The 19632-nt window shown below is 48.4% G+C and overlaps 1 protein-coding gene across 6 annotated transcripts in view; it reads left to right on the forward strand.

Annotated features, from left to right (window-relative positions):
- The window catches only part of PATJ (PATJ crumbs cell polarity complex component), a 1366227-nt gene that overhangs the window by 218335 nt on the left and 1128260 nt on the right, over positions 1 to 19632 (forward strand). The window lies entirely within an intron of this gene.

A 19632-nucleotide genomic window follows, 5' to 3' on the forward strand; every position in this document is an offset into this window, starting at 1 on the left:
CAACAATCAGATCTAGCCAAGATGGGGGGTAAGGGGGGGTTACCATCTTTCATGTCACATGGGTTTTCACACCATATAGGCACTGTCAGACCCTGTTTAAGGGGCCACAGGTCAGACAGGATCTACTGGGTCCCACAGTGTTGATTGAGATAATTTCCTCCTGGGGCACACACTACTATGGCTCTGCAACTAGGTCAAGTTTCCGCAGTTGGATCTCGGGTAAGTTGTGCGCTTTACAAATAATTGATTGATTGAGGGAGAGCAGATAGAGGCTTCTTCAGTAGATAGTATGTGTAAAGAGCTCAGAACTCAACGGTCAATCAACAAACATGATTATGTGTTGTTCAGCTAATGTTTTAATGAGAAGAAAGTACTTTAATCTCACTGTAATACAAAATACTTCGCAGTTCATTAGGGTCCTCAGTTGCATGAGTACAATGTTATTTATGGTTCACATCTATTTATTGGTATTTTATCTTACATATACTCTCACCAACATCCAGCGGGCGGTGAGGTAGAATGAGTGGGGGAGGGGAGTGAGGTAGGAGTGGAGGGAGCGGTGGGAGAAGGAGGGGGACCCCAACGTGAGCAGGGAGTAGGAAGAGTGGTGGATCCAATTGTCAGTAGAACGAGCACACAGGGTGCCGGGGGGGTAGGCCTAAACCTGCCCCCCCCCCCTCCAGACCGGTACTTGCACGCATATTTAATTTCCGTGATAGAGATTGTATTTTGCAAACGGCTCGGGTGGCACCACCAATACGTGTACAGAATTCTGCAGTGTCCTTCTTCCCAGATTACACAGCGGCGGTATCGGCATGTCACAGAAGCTTCCTGGAGGTCAAGAAGAAACTAAGAGCCTGTGAACTGCCCTATTATATGTTATTCCCAGCAAAGCTCCGGGTGGTTGCGGATGAGAAGACATGGTTTTTTGAAACACTGGAGGAGGCCCATGACTGGCTCGAGGGATGGCGACGGGTGGAGAACTCCGGACGCAGGGATAGACGACGTCTAGGGAAGGAGCACAACCTAGAAGACCATGAGAAACGGGCTGAGGAAGAAGGACAGCCACAGGAGGAGGCCGTAGAGTGAGACTTTCTGTGAAAATTTGTTCCACGTGTAGACAGTATGTGCAGGCGCCTAACGGGGCTCTCCTCGGCTGAGAACTGGAGATGGACATGTCAGTAACTATGGACTCTAGGGCAGTGGATGAGTACGGTCTTCCTCGGACTTCCTGCTCCCATACACGCAAGTAATGTTTCCGGGATTGGGTTCTAAGCACTCTGCTGTGTTGGGGTGGTGGGCAGTTTTGAGTCCGCAAGGCAGAGAGGCGGGTAAGGGGGATGGGATTGTTCAAATGTTTTTCTCGAAGCATATGTTTTGATTTTGGATATAGTAAGTACCCAGTTACACAGTACAGGCACACACTATGGAGAACACGACTTACAACTGTGAATCCGTAATATACTTTACAAGCCCCCCTTGATGTGGCAGTGACTGATACAGCAACTAATATAGTTGACACAGACCCCTTATCACCAGTGCCACCTCTTTCCCTGCTTACGTGGAATGTTAGAGGCTTGGGTGACAAAGTAAAACGGGGTTTAGTCTTGCATTGTATCAAGAGGAGCGCCCCAGCGGTAGTCTTACTGCAAGAGACACACCTTACGGGCACTACCAGCAAAGCGTTGGACAGATGGGGGTACAAGATGTTGGTGCACTCTGAGTTCTCTTCAGGATCCAGGGGTGTGGGTATACTGGTCAAAAAACAATTCCCATTAATAATACACAAAGCCAAAACTTATGGGTCAGGGCGGTTTGCAGCCATAAACAGTCAATGGGAGGGGCGGCCCCTTAATATAGTATCTGTCTATGTCCCTCCTGCACTGCATACAGTAGCACTCCCAGATCTCAGTGAGTTCTTGCTTGAGCTGCTGGAGGGTGAGTTACTCATTGGCGGGGACTTCAACGGAGGGTGCATTCAAATACCTCGGCATACACATCACTACTGACTCGATAGATTTCTTTACAAAGAATCTACAACCACCGTTGGACCGTCTCAGGCGGGATGTGCGCCATTGGGAAACTCTGCTGCTGACTCTGCTGGGAAAGGCAGCGCTCTTCAAGATGATGGATTTGCCCCACTTCCTAAATGTACTGGAGAGCACGCCATACCCGGTGTCTCTAAAATATTTTAGGGAAATTACGGCACAGGTTTCCAGCCTTCTGTGGGGCAACAAGCCGGCATGCATAGCTGAATCTAAGTTAGTGCGCAGCTGGTATGATGGTGAGATAGCACTCCCCAACATACAACTTTATTAGTGGGCAGCACATCTGAAGGTAATTAATCACGCTCCGCAGTCTGACCCAGCATTTCAAGTGGACAGAGCAATATTAGGTGCGAAGGGTATGCGCTTTCCCCTCTACGACAGAAAACTGACCCCGGCAATGATCGGACCTCTGAGACATACCGTGATCCTCTGGCACGCCTCCCAGACCAGGCTGGGATGGCGGGGAGTTATGACCCAACTCACTGCATTGTGGGACATAAAGCGAATGGGTAGACTTAGAAATACTAAGGGCTTTGACAAATGGGATGATATAGGCATATCCACGGTGGGCGACTTATGGCACAAGGACGAGATGGTTCCATTTGAGCGTCTTCAACAACAATATTAATTGGCGCCTACGGAGCTGTTCTGATACACACAGATCAGACACGCCCTGATGACAGCGTTGCCATCCGGTACTGAAATCCCGGAAGCATCACCCATGGAAGATAGGTTATTGACGGAATATGTGCAAAAGAAGGCCATTTCGCTCACATATATCGCAAACTGGTGAATAACCTGCCAAACCTAACTGGGGCCCTACGAGACAAATGGTCCCATGACATAGGCGACTTTGACGACTCTGAGTGGCAGGTATCGATGGCTTCTCCGCGGGAGGTGGGCATACCCTCACGACTTAGGCTGGTGCAGCTCAGGATTTTACATCGCTCATACTACACTAGATACACCCTTCACAAGATAGGTAAAGCACTGCACCCTTTCTGTTTGTCCGGCTGCGGAGATGAGGGTACCTTTTTCCACACCATATGGGAATGTCCTAAAATAATGGAATATTGGACATAGGTGATGAGGACGAGGTCACAATCTGAGGGAGTATCGCTGGTACCTGAGCCTAGACGGTGCTTGTTAAATGTATGGGAACCTAATTACCGAACCTGTCCAGCTGGAGCTGGGCAACGCTGGGGATCATGGTCGCTAAGTGGAACATTGCCCAGAAATAGGGAGTGGCGGAGGCACCCTCTCTTGCTGCATGGGGAAGGGACATGGATGCAGCTATGATAGCTGAAAGAACAGTGTTTATTAATCGGGGGTACCCTCAAAAGTGGAGTAATATCTGGGGAACTTGGAATAAATATAGGGAGGACATTTGTGATCCACCGCCCGAACAAGAAGATGAAGACTCTGATACGGAATGGAAAGGAAGATGAAATGAACCTCCAGTGGGGCATGGATCATAATGGTTTTGTAATATGGAGATATGCTTTTGTAATTTTGGGTGTGCTAAACTGTGCTGAAACGGTGTATGATGTTAAAATAATTTATATAAGATTTGTATGTCTATGGATGATGAGAACAATAAAAATCTTTCACAAAAAAAAAAAGAAATGTAAAGATCTCCAATCTGCTTGCGGTTAGCTGATTGCCATGTGTAATATTTGGAGCTAGTGTGAGCTGGAGGGAAATGTTGTGTTTCCTGTAATGGGTGTTAAGGGGGAATAGGGGTAGATAGGCTCTTAGCCCCTCATGACTCTGGCTCAGACTACTACAGTTGCCCGTGTGATGGGTGATATGTAGACCCCGGTGGGGCGGAGCGCTTTGAGGAATCATGGGACATCCCTGCTATGGATTAGTCAATGAAGCTTCAGTGTTTTTCTGTGAGTGATCTGTTCCATGCCACAATATATCTGAGTTGGGTGGTGAGGTAGTAGTTGGTGGGTTGTGGGTTATCCAGGCTGGTGTTGGCTAGGGGGAGGTACGCTCTGGTTCTGGCCATACGAAGTCGTTTTCTACCCCAGATGTAGGTTTCTATCATTTGATGAATCTTACTGAGGACCTATTGTGCGGCAGGGTAGGGTTCAGGGGGATCGTCTGCATTACATACAGGATCCTGGGCAACAACATAATTTTCACCGGTGCTATCCTGCACACCCAGGAGATCTATCCGGCCCTCCATCCCTGCTGCTCTTTGCATGCAGCAGCGATGAAGTCTGCATAGTTGCGTTCCACCGTCTCTCGGACTGTGGAGGAGATTGTGAGTCCCAGGTAAAGCACCCTGCTTTCTGCCCTGGGGAAGGGAGCATGATGCTTAAGGTGTTCTTTATCCTTCTGCCCTATGGTCTGGCTGAGGGCTTGGATTTTTGGGATATTCGCCTTGAATCTAGAGCTCATTCATGAGCTCTAGTAGGGAAGTTTGTGGTTGGGTTAGGCAGAGCGTGACATCCTGGGTATAGAGGGCTATTTTATGTTCTCGACCATCAAAGTGGACGCCTCTAATTGATGCGAACAGTTCCATGTAGTGTGTGAAGAGGAGAGGGAATAGGAAGCAACCCTGACAGGCGCCACATACTAAGCAGAGGGTCTGGAGGTGTAGCCATTTACCCTCACTCAGGCAGAGGGATTGGAGTACCCATTTCACACCCATTTCAAAAGTTGTGGCCCAGTCCTGAATGCTGCAGCACTCGACAAAGGAACAGCCTGTTTACTTGGTCGAGAGCCTTCTCAGCGTCAGCAGACAAGAGCAACGCGGGGACGCACATCCTGCTAACTTTGTCCATAAGGTGGAGGAGTCGTTTGGTGTTGTCGCTGCAATCCCTTTCGGAGATGAAGCCAGTCTATTCAGGGTCTATCAATCCCTGCATATTTGGGTTCAGGCACGCAACCAACGTTCCAGTAAAGAGCTTGGCATCAACTTTCAAAAGCGAAATCAGCCGTTGTGAGGAACATAGCTTAGGATCTTTCCCTGGTTTGGGTATAATAGTAATAATGGCTTCCCTCATCGTCCTGGGGAGCGTGTCTGTCTCGCTGAACTAATTATATAGGTGTGTGAGGTTGGGAGCCAATTGGGGCAAATAGCATACAAAGCTTGGCATTTCACAAGGATAGCCTAGTGGGGAGTATTAAGGAGAGGAATCTGGGGATCTCACCAGAGTCTGCCTCTTCTGCTGCAAATTGGCATAGAAACGTTGGCGCAATCTCTGCGTTGTTAAGAGCACCATGACCCTCATGTTTGATTCTCAAAGATCCTATTAATGTTATTTATTATCTTCATTGAGGCGCCACACACCTTTCAGTGCCCTCTAGCTACGTAGAAGTGTCCCTATGTCTTGCTCGCACAGTATATATCATGAGCATAGGCATTGATTAGGCACCGGTGCAGTGCACCCAAAAGTACCTCACTAGCTAGATGTGTAAATCAGTTCAAATAACTTTCACTAATTTGAGTTCAGCCAGACAAAAGTCCTAAGTTCGTACCGAGCAGTTCTACACTTTCAGTCTCTCATTCCACTCACAGGAAGGTACCACATTTACCTGCTCACTGTAGGTGCAGTTCTGGTGGAGTGAGCGTAGGCAGTGGTCCTGCTCACGTGGCTCTGTTAGTGCAGAGGCCACAGCCACTGCCTCACTTAGAACACGAGCCACCAGAGGAGAATCAGTGTGGCTGGCTCACGCGGCATTGTACCTTCATACATTTTTTCAAATTGTCTTCAGTAATTCATTCAACATTTTTGCTGATTTATTGCTGCTTCTTTAGGTGATTTTTTTTAATTATAGTTTTTCAATCATTCATTGCTTAGTAGCCTGTTCTTGGCTCCACACTCAGTGTTCTTGCATAGTCTCTCCATTTGAACTTCCTATGTTCTCACTCGTTGTGTATATAAATGCGACACAGCCAATCTGTCCTACTTAGCAAAATATTTCTTGTTTCGCCTAAGTATTTTCTTAGAAACGCTTCACTTAGAAATTACATTTCCAACAGCAAAATATCTTGCGACCACTGGGGCCCCAGCCTCTGGCCTGAATATTGTAGATCATGGATGAAGACTCTACTCCCTTCTGCATGTGCAATTTAGCTTTCCTTAAACATGTTGTTCTTCCTCCGGGATCCACTGAAACTCCAGTACTGGCCAACGACTTTATTTCAGTATTGCTGCATCCCACACCCACAGGAAAGTTGGAAGGGGGGGGCAGTGCTCTTTGAGTAAGCAAGGGGGGACCAGTCATGCAGGTAGAGGTACAAACAAGGATGGGTGCCATTGGGCTTGGTGGAGTTTAAGATAGTCCACCGCCAAATAGTAACTGTTATCTTGGGGCCTAACTGTGACTCCCCAAAATCACTTTACTTGTTAAGGTTATACAAGTGCTCTGGTATGTACATACTTTCAAAACTCTGTCATCAAAATTGCTATTTAAGTCTAACCTTAGATCACCTCTGTGTTAGTTCCATTCACAAGCCACAAGACATCCCTTGGCTTACAGTGCTATCTACAAACAAGTTCCTTTCTTTTTTGTAGTAAACATATTTTACTGTCTAAACAATGCATAAAAAGCATTTGGGTATTACATCATATGAAATAAATCATAATTTGCCTCTATGCAGTTTTAACAATCGAACTCCCCCCCCCCCCCGCCCCCAAACATACAATTGACATATGAGCTTTTGCAAGGGTACCCTTTCTGTTCATCGTACTTCATATTTCTATGCGCTACTCTACTAGCCTCCTGATATTTACTAATAGTTCAGATCTAGTACTCTTAATCTTTGAATTACATTCAAACAGTGTTTGACAGATAATTGATCTAAGATTGCCATATCTGTCTGAATTGTTTGTTGATTTTTCAAATGGTACATTATATTTTCCATGGCAAGCGTAATCCATAATTTTGTATACCATCTGATTATCATAGGTAGTTCTGAATTTTTCCAGTCTGTTGCAATCAACGGTTTGGCTTTTGTTAATAGACGGCTTTCTAGTATCCTTTTCAACGTATTCATCTGTTTCATTCATTTATGTCCAAAGTCAAATCTAGACGGTCTTTTATGGGAAAACCCACAATATTCATGATTGTGCTACAGATCTCTTTCTATGAATGTTTTAGTTTTTCACATGGCCACTCTATGTGAAGCACAGATCTGTCTGTGGTCCCACACCTCTAGCACTCCCCTCTCATATCGAGGTATACTTTGTGGGATGAGATATGAGTTATGGATTAATTTGTATCCCTGTTCCTTAAGTACGACATGTTTGTGGTTACTCGGTTTATTTTCCCATAGCTTTTCCCATTTAATGTCTTGTAGCTCTCTTAATAAATGTTTTCCCTGCGTCTTTTGGAAACCCCATGTTCCCCTCTTCTCTCTTGCCTTCGATGGCATGCTCATGTTTGTAATTGCATCCTTCGATTCCGGGCATGTTAGTACATAATTTATTTAAAAAAATTAGTGAGTTCTGTAATTCCTCCTGCTTTTACTCCTTGTTACAAGGCCCAATGTCTTATTTGCATGTAAACAACTGGTTTGCGAGGAACCCCACGCACCAAGGGGACAGAGTACAACTTGTCAATGGATTGAGATAATAAATATGGTGTGTTTTTATGTATGTATATATTATGTATGCATATATATAGTTCACCAAAGCTCCAAGCTTCCGGGGCCCACTTAGGGTGTGATAGAATGCTTTTAAATTCAGACTCCATCGCAGGACCTACTCTAGTTGATACTTTGGTTCTGTGTAGGCCTACCTATCCCAACATGCACTACGCACACTACGTGTGGCCCACTAAGGGCGTGGCATGTAATAAATAGTTTAAATCGGAACTGCCTGCGGGAGTCGGTATGCAAATGACCTTTGAGAAAGAGGCATAAAGCCTTGAAACGTGTCAGGTCTGAAGAGAATGCACTGGGGTGGAGCAACACAAGTTTCTTCCTTTTTAATGAAAACCGAATGGTGCAGTCTGCTGGGAAGTGCGCCCCTAAAAGCTTGGACCTTTGGTGAAATATATATATATATATATTTTGAAGGAGACAGACCCCATGGCTTCAGGCAAGATGTTTCGTTTATTTATAACCTTTCTAGCGACGCGTTTCGAGTAATGTGTACTCTTGATATATATATATATATATATTTTACACTGGGAGGTTCTATATGAAAATGGATTTGATCATGGATCCCTTTTAATGCAAATAGCATACTTGGGGACTTTTTAATGTATGTTTCTTAATTACTCTCCCCTTTGCCATTGTATGATTGTTACACGTTTTTAGATTGTTGATCATTGTTCTTCATCATGATGTATGTGTTAGCTTAATTGGATGTAAAGTAGGAATAAGTGAGGAAAGATTTCTTGATTGTTATTTATAAAAGATATAAAACCATATATATTTTTCTGAATTCATGTGCTACTCGTTTGTGGTATTAATATCAATTGGCTTTTAATGAAGTATGTATGTTTGATATCGGTTGAGTATTGTATGTGTTTTATATTTTGGTCCTGCGGGTATATTTTATGAATCCATTATTTGCAGGTAAGACAATCTTTTCTGTAAGCTTAAATTATGTTTTGCATTGTTGGAATGAATTAAAGGTACCTTTCATAAACCGATCTTCCAAAATACAACATTCACCTTCCTACCATTTTTGGAACCCTTGGCCTCCCAGTGATGGTGTGAAATCCAGTTTGTCGTGGATAGAGGTGAATGGGGAAGGGTATGTAGCCAGACCTAGTTTCCTTCTACTTCATATAAAATTCTCGTGATCGTACTGAAGATATACCACTCACAAATACATTTTTGGGTCTGGGCTTTTTTTGTTAACCAGAAGACATTCCAAAGTGATCTTTCCATCACTACTCTGTCTATAAGCAGCCTTTTCTTGACTGTTTCTCGCAGTATCTATGCCTGAAGCAGTATTTGGTGCACAGCTGGGTAATATCTCCATATATCTGGAAGTACCAGCCCCAGTTTCATTCTAAGAGCAGTTAGAATGACCAATCCACCCAAATTGCTATTTTGTTCTATAAGTTGATTGCTTTTGAGATGTGTTGGGCATGGCTTGACATAAGGAGAGAAGCTGCGGGATAAGATTCAATTTTTACTAAAGCTATTCTATCTAGCTTCGATGAGGAGGTATCTACGTCTAGTCAAATTCTCTACAATTTCTCTACTCCTATTTGGCCAATTGACATGTATGTCTGTCTTATCTAATGAAGTAGTGATATTTATACCCAGGTACCATGGATACATATGGAACAACTCCCCATCTAAAAGGGAAGTTTCTGTGCAGCTTACTTACTTCCCCCTGAGTCAGGAATATGTTAAGTATTTCAGATTTTTCTTTATATCTTTAATCATTTAAAATGTTCCAATTCTTTTAAAGGACTAATTGGTGGCTCAGTCCTGCTAGGAATCTATCTGGTTTAGTTTAAGATTTTGTCTGTCAAACATGCAGATCTTATCCTCCAAAATCAATTCCCTACATCTCTGGATCTTCCCTGATGGTGGCTACTCAGTGGCTATATGGCTAGGGCAAATAAAAGCAGTGATAGGGAGCACCCCATGCACCTGTATGCCGCTTGATCCATCCCTAGTGACTAATATCCTTGCCTTTGGTTCATTATAATAGGAAAATGTATAGCTACTCTGCTGGTCACTAAATCCTAACTTGTGTATTGTTTTCCAATTAACTAGGATCCAACTAACACTTCAAGTGTGACTATTATATCCAGGATCCTCTTCTTGTTTACTTTTTATATTAAATTGCCTCTCTTTTGATATTGTCCTGTATCTGCCAACACCTGATAAACCCCTACTGATCCTCCTTGATAAGACCTGGTATGTATTTGTCCAGTCTCTTTACAAGCATGTTAGTAAACATCATTGCATCAGTGTTTAAGAGGATATTTAATCTATAAGACTTGCGTTCTCTGGGAATTACTTGAATATTAAGGTGGTATCTGATTCTATCATAGTGAATGTGGTCCTCGAGTCAGTCACAAAGGAGTTAATCAACAGTATTATCTGTGGTACCAGTGTTCCTCCAGCACTCCTGCTGTGAACCCATAAGATCCTAACCCCTTGCTCCCTTTTTGCGTTTTTTATGGGTTTCTCCTCAAGTCTTTCAAGATTTTCTCAGTTTCTAGCCTTCACTCGCTATAATTATTAATAGAGCTATTAATGCTTCCCTGATAAATGCTTTCCCATTTTATATGTAGTGGGGCTTTTCCACTGCATGTATTAATAAACATTTCTGCATTTTAGTCTGATTTTCTCACAGGCTAACAGGGTCTCTACGAAAATAATCCTTAAGTTGGCTTCTACCTTCATGTCTTCCCAGCTTTCATGTCTCCAATTCTGATATAACATGCAAGTGATCTGCTAGAACACTGTCTCCCATCTTAGCTTTGTCTAATCTGTTCACTATAATTGGCTCAATAAATATGGACTCAGTCCTTGCATATATTGAAAAGTAGTCCTCTCTGAAGGGTACCCCCAAACTTTTTGCCTTCCTCCTCATCCTGTTCAGACATTGTTTTTGTTGGCTTTAGGACTGAGCATTTTGCCACTGCTAACCAGTGCTAAAGTGCATGTGCTCTCTCCCCTCTAAACGTGGTAACCCTGGCTCACACCCATTTGACATATTTAATTTACCACATGTGCCAGGAGCCTATAAATTAAATGTTACTGCTGGGCCTGCAGCATTGCTTGTGCCGCCCTATTAAGTAGCCCTCTAACCATGTCTCAGGTCTGCCATTGCAGAGCCTATGTGTGCAGTTTTAAACAGCCATGTCGACCTGGCATGTTAAACCTCTTGTTATGCCTAAACCTTCCTTTTTTAATACATATGTCACTCCTAAGAGAGGCCCTGGACAGCCCAAGGACAGGGTGCAGTGTATTTAAAAAGTAGAACATATATGTTTTAGTTTTACATGCCCTGGTAGTGAAAAACGTCTTTTTCACTACTTGAAGGCCTACCTCTCCGTTAGGATAACATTGAGAGTACCTTTTTATATCTTGTAAGTGTAATTCCCAATTGTGAAGAGGTAGACTTTTTAAGTTTAGTGCCACTGGACTGAGTTTAAAATCACAACTTATGGTGAAGTTGGATTTTAAATTAGTTTGTCAAATGTCACTTTTAGAAAGTTGGCATTTATTTACTTTAGCCATTTGCTGCCTGCTGTCTGTCTCTGCTTAGTCTTGGTTTGTTGACAGCTGGGCTTTGTGTATTCCCCCCTTGACAACCACACACACAGGGAGCTTAGGTGTGCCTTGATGGACAAATATGGGAGATGGGAGGGAGGAGCTGGTCACAGCCTCACACTTACACATGAATAGGCGTTGTCCTGTCCACACTCTAAGGGCTGCATACCCACCCTGTAGCGACACTGGAGCCAGGGCAGGAAGAGGGGAGCTTTAGTTGTCCCACTTCAAAACTTTCTTCGATGTCTCCTTTTCTTCAAAGGCAATGCAGGGTATGAGTACTGGACCTCTGACACCATGATGTTAGTACACTTCTGGACCTGTGAAGGATCTTCCATGAAGAAAAACCGTTGCGCTGCTGAAAGGACTGCCACTCTGCTGGACTACTGTTTTGCTGGACTCTTGCAATGCTTAGCTGCCTTCTGCCTGCGGTTCCCCTGCCTGAGAAGGACTGGACCTGCATCAGTTGAACTCAGAGTGACTCCTAGGGTTTGCTAGCTTGCCTCCTGTTCCAAGTATCAGGGAAATCAAAGACTTCAACTCATCCTGATACAGCACCTGGAATTTGCTAGATACAAGTCTTGCTCTACCAAGTGGTGCCAAGTCAGTCCTAGGTCCCTTGGAAGTGGGTATAAAGTGCTGCTACACTCGGGAACCCATGCATCCTTATCAAAACCGGTGCATCTTCGTCTTTGCATGAGTCGGACCCAGCGCTTCCTTGTCGTTGCATGGCGCGGACACAGCGCATCGCCTTCAGAACCAACACGTTGCCTTCAGAATCAACGCATTGCCTACTGTGGGAGCAACAGCCACTCATTGTATCCGGAAACAGCAATTCTGACTCTGAACTGACACATCGCTGCAGTTGCGTGGAGTAAATTGACGCATTTCGTCCACTGCGCGTGGCTTGACACTGACGCATCATTTCAACTGCATTGCCGACGATGTATCCAGAATCAAAGTACTATTTTTTTTTGTAAAGCATTTTATTGATTTTCCAAACCATATAACCTAAAACTTTCTTTTCCTTACCTCACCCCTCACCCGTACAGATCCATCCCACCTACAGCCGTGTTCTGGTTCTGTGAGCCCAAGTGGGTCCCTGCATCTGGCCCACGCTCCATCGTGGTCGGCCTGAACCTTTGACTGTGCCCCTGTCCAACGCAACCAGATATCCCATTTAAGCTCTTATTGCTTCTAAGCACTATTTTACCCTTATTCTTTGAAAATTCTTATCTCGACTAATGCTTCTTGGATGTTTGCCGTATTGGTCTTGTTTGATCTTTAAAATGATTTTCTGTTTTTCTAAACTGGTGTTGAGTTTTTCTGTGCGTGGTGTTTTCACTGTTTGAAGTGTTGAACAAATACTTTATACATTGCTTCTTAAATCTGAAAGAAACACGTTAGTGTTAGATTCCTTACCTTAGAATATCCCCAGGCGTCAGTCTGGATCCGGAAACTTTTGCGTAGCAGTACCCCTGCGCGTCGGTAGGCGTCGTCTGCAGGCGTCCCCTGCGGCTCCGCGTCCGTCGTCGGCGTCGTGCGCCGTGATGACGTCGCTGGAGTACATAGACGCCGCCTCCGCGCGCTGACGTCAGTTCTTCTTTTTTCCGCGCCAGTGGACGCAGATCTGAAGAGCAGTACTCCGGTCTTTGACCAAGTTTTTTCGATTGTCTTTTTCCTCTGTTGTGCCTGATAGGATGCCAGGATTTAAGAATTGCGATGGCTGTGAGCGCACGATGTCGGTCACAGACCATCACCGCCTCTGCCTCCGGTGTCTGGGCCCCGACCACGACGTGGACTCCTGCGTCGACTGCCGGGCCCTTACCAACAAGGCTAGACGGGAGCGGTCCCGCAAGCTACTGGAGCTCCGGGTGTCGGCCCCACGTCGGGACCGGGAGCGGTCCCGGTCCGGCCGGAGGTCGAGAGAGCGTTCGAGGGAGCGGTCGCGGAGCCGCGCCGGGCGCTCCGGAAGTCGACACCACTCGTCATCCTCGTCAGGTAAGAAGCACAAGAAGTCGGGGCGTCGTCATCGTACCCCCGACTCCCCCCGACGCTCGCGCGATGCGGCCGGGGGCTCGGGTGACCCCATCCCCGCGGCTCCGCGAGAGTCGCCGGCGCGGCCTGCCTCATACCCTCCGGTCCCTGGGCATGGTGCGACGCCTGAGGAGATCGAGGCGTTCCTCATGGCCATGAGGGCGCTCGCTTCTCCGACGGGGCCTACGGTGCCTGCGGGCCCAGTGCTACCGTCTGGGGGCCCTGGCGGTTCGGGTGTCCCTGCCTCGGCGCCGTCGGGTGCTCCGGCCCCGGCGCCGCCGACGGCTCCGACCCCGGCGCCGCAGGGGCCTTCGGGATCGGCGCCGGCTGGTCTTCCGGCCTCCCCGGCGCCGTTGCCATCGGGGTTACCCCCGACGCCGCCCCCGCGCGACGCCGGTTCTCCGCTGCCGGTTCCGGCCGGCGGTGGGGTTCCGACGCCGGCTCCGGGCGGCGCCGTCCCCTTACCTTCTCCGACGCCGGACGCGGCGCCGGACGGGCGTCGATCGACGCCGGTCCCGGCGCCGATGGGGCCCATGATCCCCGAGGAGCCGGTCTTCATCATTGACTCCGAGTACGGAGAGGATGAGGAGTACGGTGAAGGTTGGGAGGGGTCCGAGGACCCTCTGGCTCGCGAGTGCCAGTATGACCCGGACTGGACAGGTGACTTGGGGGATGCCAGTGGTTTGGACGACTCCCCTAACCCTGGTTTGATCTCTCCCCCAACCGTGGCATCGGTGGAGGGAGCTGCCTATTCTGTGGTGCTGATGAGGGCTGCCAAGGCCTTAAACCTTGAGCTCCCCGTCGCGGCCGTGAGGCCTAACATCCTCACCGAGGTCTTCAAACCGCAGTCATGCCCATTGGAGCCTCTGCTGCCGTTTAATGAAGCCTTGTCTGACGTTCTGTTGGGCACGTGGTCCAGGCCCGCTTCAGGTGCGCCTGTTGATCGGAACGTGGCCAGGCGCCACCGTCCTTGTCCGGACGACCCCAAGTACCTGTCTACCCACCCCACTCCTGAGAGTCTGGTGATCCAGGCCTCGACCTCCCAGTCCGCATTCCCGTCGGCCCCGCCCGACCGGGAATCCAAGAGGTATGACCAGTTTGGCAAAAAGGTCTTCTCGTCCATTAGTTTGGGCCTGCGGTCTTGCAACACCGCCTGCCTCTTGGGCCGCTACACCCACTCTGTGTGGGATACGGTCGCGGAGCTGCTGCCAGAATGCCCCATGGAGGTGCGGGCAAAGCTCGGTCAGGCTGTGGCTGAGGGCCGAGATGCAGCGAAATATTCAATTCGGTGTGGTCTTGATACGACCGACTCGCTGGGCAGAGCTATGTCTACGACGGTGGCGATTCGTCGTCACGCCTGGCTGAGATCCGCCAATTTTTCGGCTGATGTCCAAAATACCCTGATGGACATGCCGTTTGATGGCTGTCACCTGTTCGGTGACAAAGCGGACCACGCGCTGGAACGCTTCAAGGACTCCAGGGTCACGGCCAAGTCCTTGGGTCTCTCGACCCAGCGTCAGCAACCGGGTTCGTTTCGTCCCTTTCGTGGCCAAGGAAGGGGCGCCCCCACACGTGCTGCCAGCCACGCGCCGCAACAATCCTTCCAACGCGGTGGCGGCCGTGGAAACCGCCGTGGTGGCGGTCGGGGACAACGGCGGGGTCAGACCACACCTTCCCCCGCAGCATCTACCCCAAAATCCTCCTAGTCCGTGCTTTCGGCCCCATGTGACGCCAGTGGGTGGCAGGGTTCGCCATCACCACGCTCACTGGCGCACGATCACTTCGGACAGGTGGGTGCTGCAAATTGTCCGAAGGGGCTACTCCCTCCCCTTCGAGACCTCTCCTCCAGCCATGCCACCGCAGAACCACCGTGTGTCGGGGGACCACTTGACACTTCTGCAGGAGGAAGTTATGGCCCTCTTGGCCAAGGGGGCCATCGAGCGCGTTCCTGGGCCAGAAGTAGGGCGTGGTTGTTATTCCCACTACTTTCTGGTGCCCAAGAAGGACAAGGGGGGCCTACGTCCTATCTTGGATCTAAGGAACGTCAACGGCTTCCTCCGGAAGGAGAAGTTCAAGATGTTGACGTTAGCTCAGGTCTTGGCTGCTCTAGACCCGCAAGACTGGATGGTAGCGTTGGACTTGCAGGACGCCTATTTTCACATCCCCGTCCTGCCGGCCCACCGGCGTTACCTGCGGTTCACGGTAGGCCAGGAGCACTTTCAGTTTATCGTGCTCCCCTTCGGCCTTACCAGCGCCCCACGGGTGTTCACAAAGGTGATGGCGGTGGTCGCAGCCCATCTGCGCAGGTTAGGGGTTTCAGTCTTCCCCTACCTAGACGACTGGTTGTTGAAGGCGGGCTCGCCCCAGACAGTCGTCCACCACCTTCAGATGACGGCAGACCTCTTGCACGACCTGGGGTTCTCCATCAACGTGCCGAAATCACACCTGTGTCCCTCTCAAAAGCTCCTTTTCATCGGAGCGGTTCTGGACTCGGCGCAGTTTCGGGTTTATCCTCCGGAACGGCGGGTTCGGGATATTCAGGCTTTGATTCCCATCTTTCAGCCGCTATCCCGAGTCTCGGTCAGGTTGACGCTGCGGCTGCTGGGACTGATGGCTTCCTGCATCCTTCTGGTGCATCACGCCAGGTGGCGGATGCGGGCTCTGCAGTGGGACCTGAAGTTTCAGTGGGCCCAGCATCAGGGCAACTTGTCCGACCACGTCTTGATCTCGGAGGGCACTGCGAGACAACTGCAGTGGTGGCTTACGGACCGCGATTGGGTCAGGGGCAAGTCCCTCTCCCTTCCCCAACCGGAGCACGTTGTCGTGACGGACGCGTCCCTCCAGGGCTGGGGTGGCCACTTGGGAGAGGCAGAGATCAGAGGCATCTGGTCTCCGGCGGAGTCCCGGCTCCATATCAATCTGTTGGAGCTGCGGGCGATTCGTCTGGCACTGAAGGCATTCCTCCCCTTTGTCAACGGGAGTGTAGTGCAGGTGTTCACCGACAACACCACCGCCATGTGGTACTGCAACAAACAGGGCGGAGTGGGGTCGTGGACCCTTTGCCAGGAGGCTCTGCGCCTCTGGCAATGGCTGGAACGTCAGGGCGTGACTCTGACGGTTCAACACCTGGCAGGTTCTCTGAACGCCAGGGCGGACGAACTCAGCCGTCGGTGCTCGATGGATCACGAATGGCGTCTGAACTCGGACGTGGCGCAAGGCATCTTTCTGCAATGGGGAGAGCCTTGGTTAGATCTATTCGCCACAGAAGAGAACGCGCAATGTCATCAGTTCTGCGCGTTGGAGTTTCCAAGACGGCACTCGCACGGCGACGCCTTTCGGCGCGAGTGGAGTTGCGGTCTGTTATACGCCTTTCCGCCTATACCACTTCTGCCCAGAGTGCTGAAGAAGATCAGGCGCGACCGGGCCCAAGTTATCCTTGTGGCTCCGGACTGGGCTCGAAGGTACTGGTATCCCGAGCTACTCAGCATGTCAGTCGGTCCCCCGATCCGCCTGCCCCTTCAGGAGGACCTTCTGTCGCAGCAGCAGGGGACGGTCCTCCACCCGAACCTGTCCAGTCTCCACCTCCATGCTTGGAGATTGAGCGGCGGCAGTTGAGGCCATTTGACTTGCCTCCTGAAGTCTGTGATGTTATTCTGGCAGCCAGGCGTCCCTCCACTAAGTCGGTATACGCCTGTCGGTGGAACAGATTTGTGGCATGGTGCACAGCAAAGGCTGTGGATCCTCTTTCTGCCCCTCTTTCGGAGGTTCTTCTGTTTCTTCTTTCTCTTGCCCAGCAGGGCTCTGCTCTGGGCACTATCAAGGGCTACCTTTCTGCCCTTTCAGCCTTTTTAAGGCTTCCTGATCAGCCTTCTTTGTTCAAATCCCCGATTGTAACTCGATTCTTGAAAGGCATCACTCACATGTTTCCACCTGTTCCGTTTGTGATGCCTCAGTGGGATTTGAACCTGGTTCTAACTTTCCTGATGTGTGCTCCCTTTGAGCCCCTTCATTCTTGCCCTCTCCGTCTCCTGACTTTAAAGACGGCTTTCCTGGTTGCCATCACCTCTGCCAGGAGGGTGAGTGAGCTCCAGGCTCTTTCTGTCCAACCTCCTTTCCTGTCCATTCATCCTGACAAGGTGGTTCTGAGGACTAGACCTTCTTTCCTGCCCAAGGTTGTTTCGGCCTTTCACATCGGGCAGTCCATCACCCTCCCTTCCTTCTTCCCGCCTCCGCATCCTTCAAAGGATGAAGAGCGGCTCCATCGTCTGGACCCAAAACGTGCGCTTTCATTTTACATGGATCGCACACGCCAGTTCCGGGTGGATGACCAACTGTTTGTTGGCTACGTGGGTGCGAAGAAGGGACGGGCGGTTTGTAAACGAACCATCTCTCGATGGGTCGTCCTCTGCATCAAAGCGTGCTACTCTTTGGCTCGGAAGGAGCCTCCTGTTGGGCTGAGGGCCCATTCCACTCGGGCCACGGCGGCTACTACTGCCCTGGGCCGGGGAGTCCCCTTGCAGGACATTTGCCAGGCGGCTACGTGGGCCTCGCTGCACACCTTTGCGAGGCACTACTGCCTGGACAGTCAAGTCCGGAGGGATGGCTTCTTTGGCCGTTCTGTCCTCCAGGACTTTTTGGTGTAGTTTTGTATTGGTTCGCAGACCCACCACCGGGGTTGGTATTGCTGGGGTATGTATTCTAAGGTAAGGAATCTAACACTAACGTGTTTCTTTCAGATGAACAAGTTACTTACCTTCGGTAACGATATATCTGTAAGAAACATTAGTTAGTGTTAGATTCCTTACCGAACCCACCCATCCTCCCCGTTCTGCGAACTGATACCTAGGGTTAAGGTCATCCCTTTCAGGGCCCTAGTTTGTACATGGCACCAGTGTTGGTTCTCTCATGGCTCTGCGTCTCCTGGCGCGGAACAGCTGTGTGCAAAGAACTGACGTCAGCGCGCGGAGGCGGCGTGTATGTACTCCAGCGACGTCATCACGGCGCACGACGCCGACGACGGACGCGGAGCCGCAGGGGACGCCTGCAGACGACGCCTACCGACGCGCAGGGGTACTGCTACGCAAAAGTTTCCGGATCCAGACTGACGCCTGGGGATATTCTAAGGTAAGGAATCTAACACTAACTAATGTTTCTTACAGATATATCGTTACCGAAGGTAAGTAACTTGTTCGTTAAGCCTCACTGCTCTGCGCCAAGCTACCAAAGGTGTTCGAAGAATAATCTCCGGTGTGTTGTGACTTGCCCTGACTACTATTGTGGTTCCTGCGTGTACAGGGTATATTCCTCTGCCAGCCAGAAACCCAATTTCTAGTAGTACAGATTCTGTGTGTGCCTGAGAAGGAATAATAATCCCTCCCTGAATTCTGTTTGTTTCGCCACAAGTCCACAAGGCTAAATTCTTCAGCTGGACTTTTCAGTCTTTTGCTGGCCGCATTGTAAATTTGGCCAGAGAATTGAAGTGGTCTAGATCCCCCCTCCAAAACAAGCTAAAGTCTCCTCCCAAACTACTTTTCTTTTTAGAAGATGTTTTAATCCTGCAAATGCTGCAATAAAAAGGCATCCTGGCCTATGTTTGGGACAAATATATTAAACTGTGTTATAGCTGTGTAATTATGTTTTATTTAAGTATATCTCCACAAGATATTTCTCTTCATTAGTGTTGCGTACACTGCTGTGTTATGTCTCACCAGGATTGCACCCCCTGGCAATTTCATATCTATAAGCGTAAATGAAAGGGAGATGGAAGGGTATAATCTTCTTACGACTACTCGAGTGTGATATTTCCTTTCCAAGACTTGTTGCATTATGAACTCATTACATTTTTGAAGAATACTTCTAGTAATGGTAAATATAGCTCAAAAAGCAATAAGGTTTTGACATTATTCAATAAATCTGGCCTGACAATTATTGTTCTTACTCAACCAAATCCCCTTTAGAGTTACCTCACCCAGTTTCACATGTTCCAGTGTGGTAAGCTTAGCTTATGTGCTTAAAGTATCCGAGAAAACTAAAGTTGGTGAATTTCATTCCAAGCTATTAGATTACAGTTCTACTTTTGCCTAGCAGTATACATTCTATTGAATGGTTTTGCCCCAAAATGGCCCCTTTGTATTTCAAACATTACAGATTTGTCAAATGACAATATTTGTGATAGTATAGTTGCTGAAGTTGTAGCAGGGAAAAGAAAATGACTATATTATTGTAAAGCTTTGAGGATGAAAGCAGAGTGTAATTTGATTTCAATGTATGAAATTGCTTTAGTGGAAATCATATTTGTTGAATTGCTATTTGAAGATGTGTAGATTTATTGATAGG

This window comes from Lissotriton vulgaris, chromosome 1_1, assembly GCF_964263255.1.
Source record: "Lissotriton vulgaris chromosome 1_1, aLisVul1.2, whole genome shotgun sequence".
NCBI classification, from domain to species: domain Eukaryota; kingdom Metazoa; phylum Chordata; class Amphibia; order Caudata; family Salamandridae; genus Lissotriton; species Lissotriton vulgaris.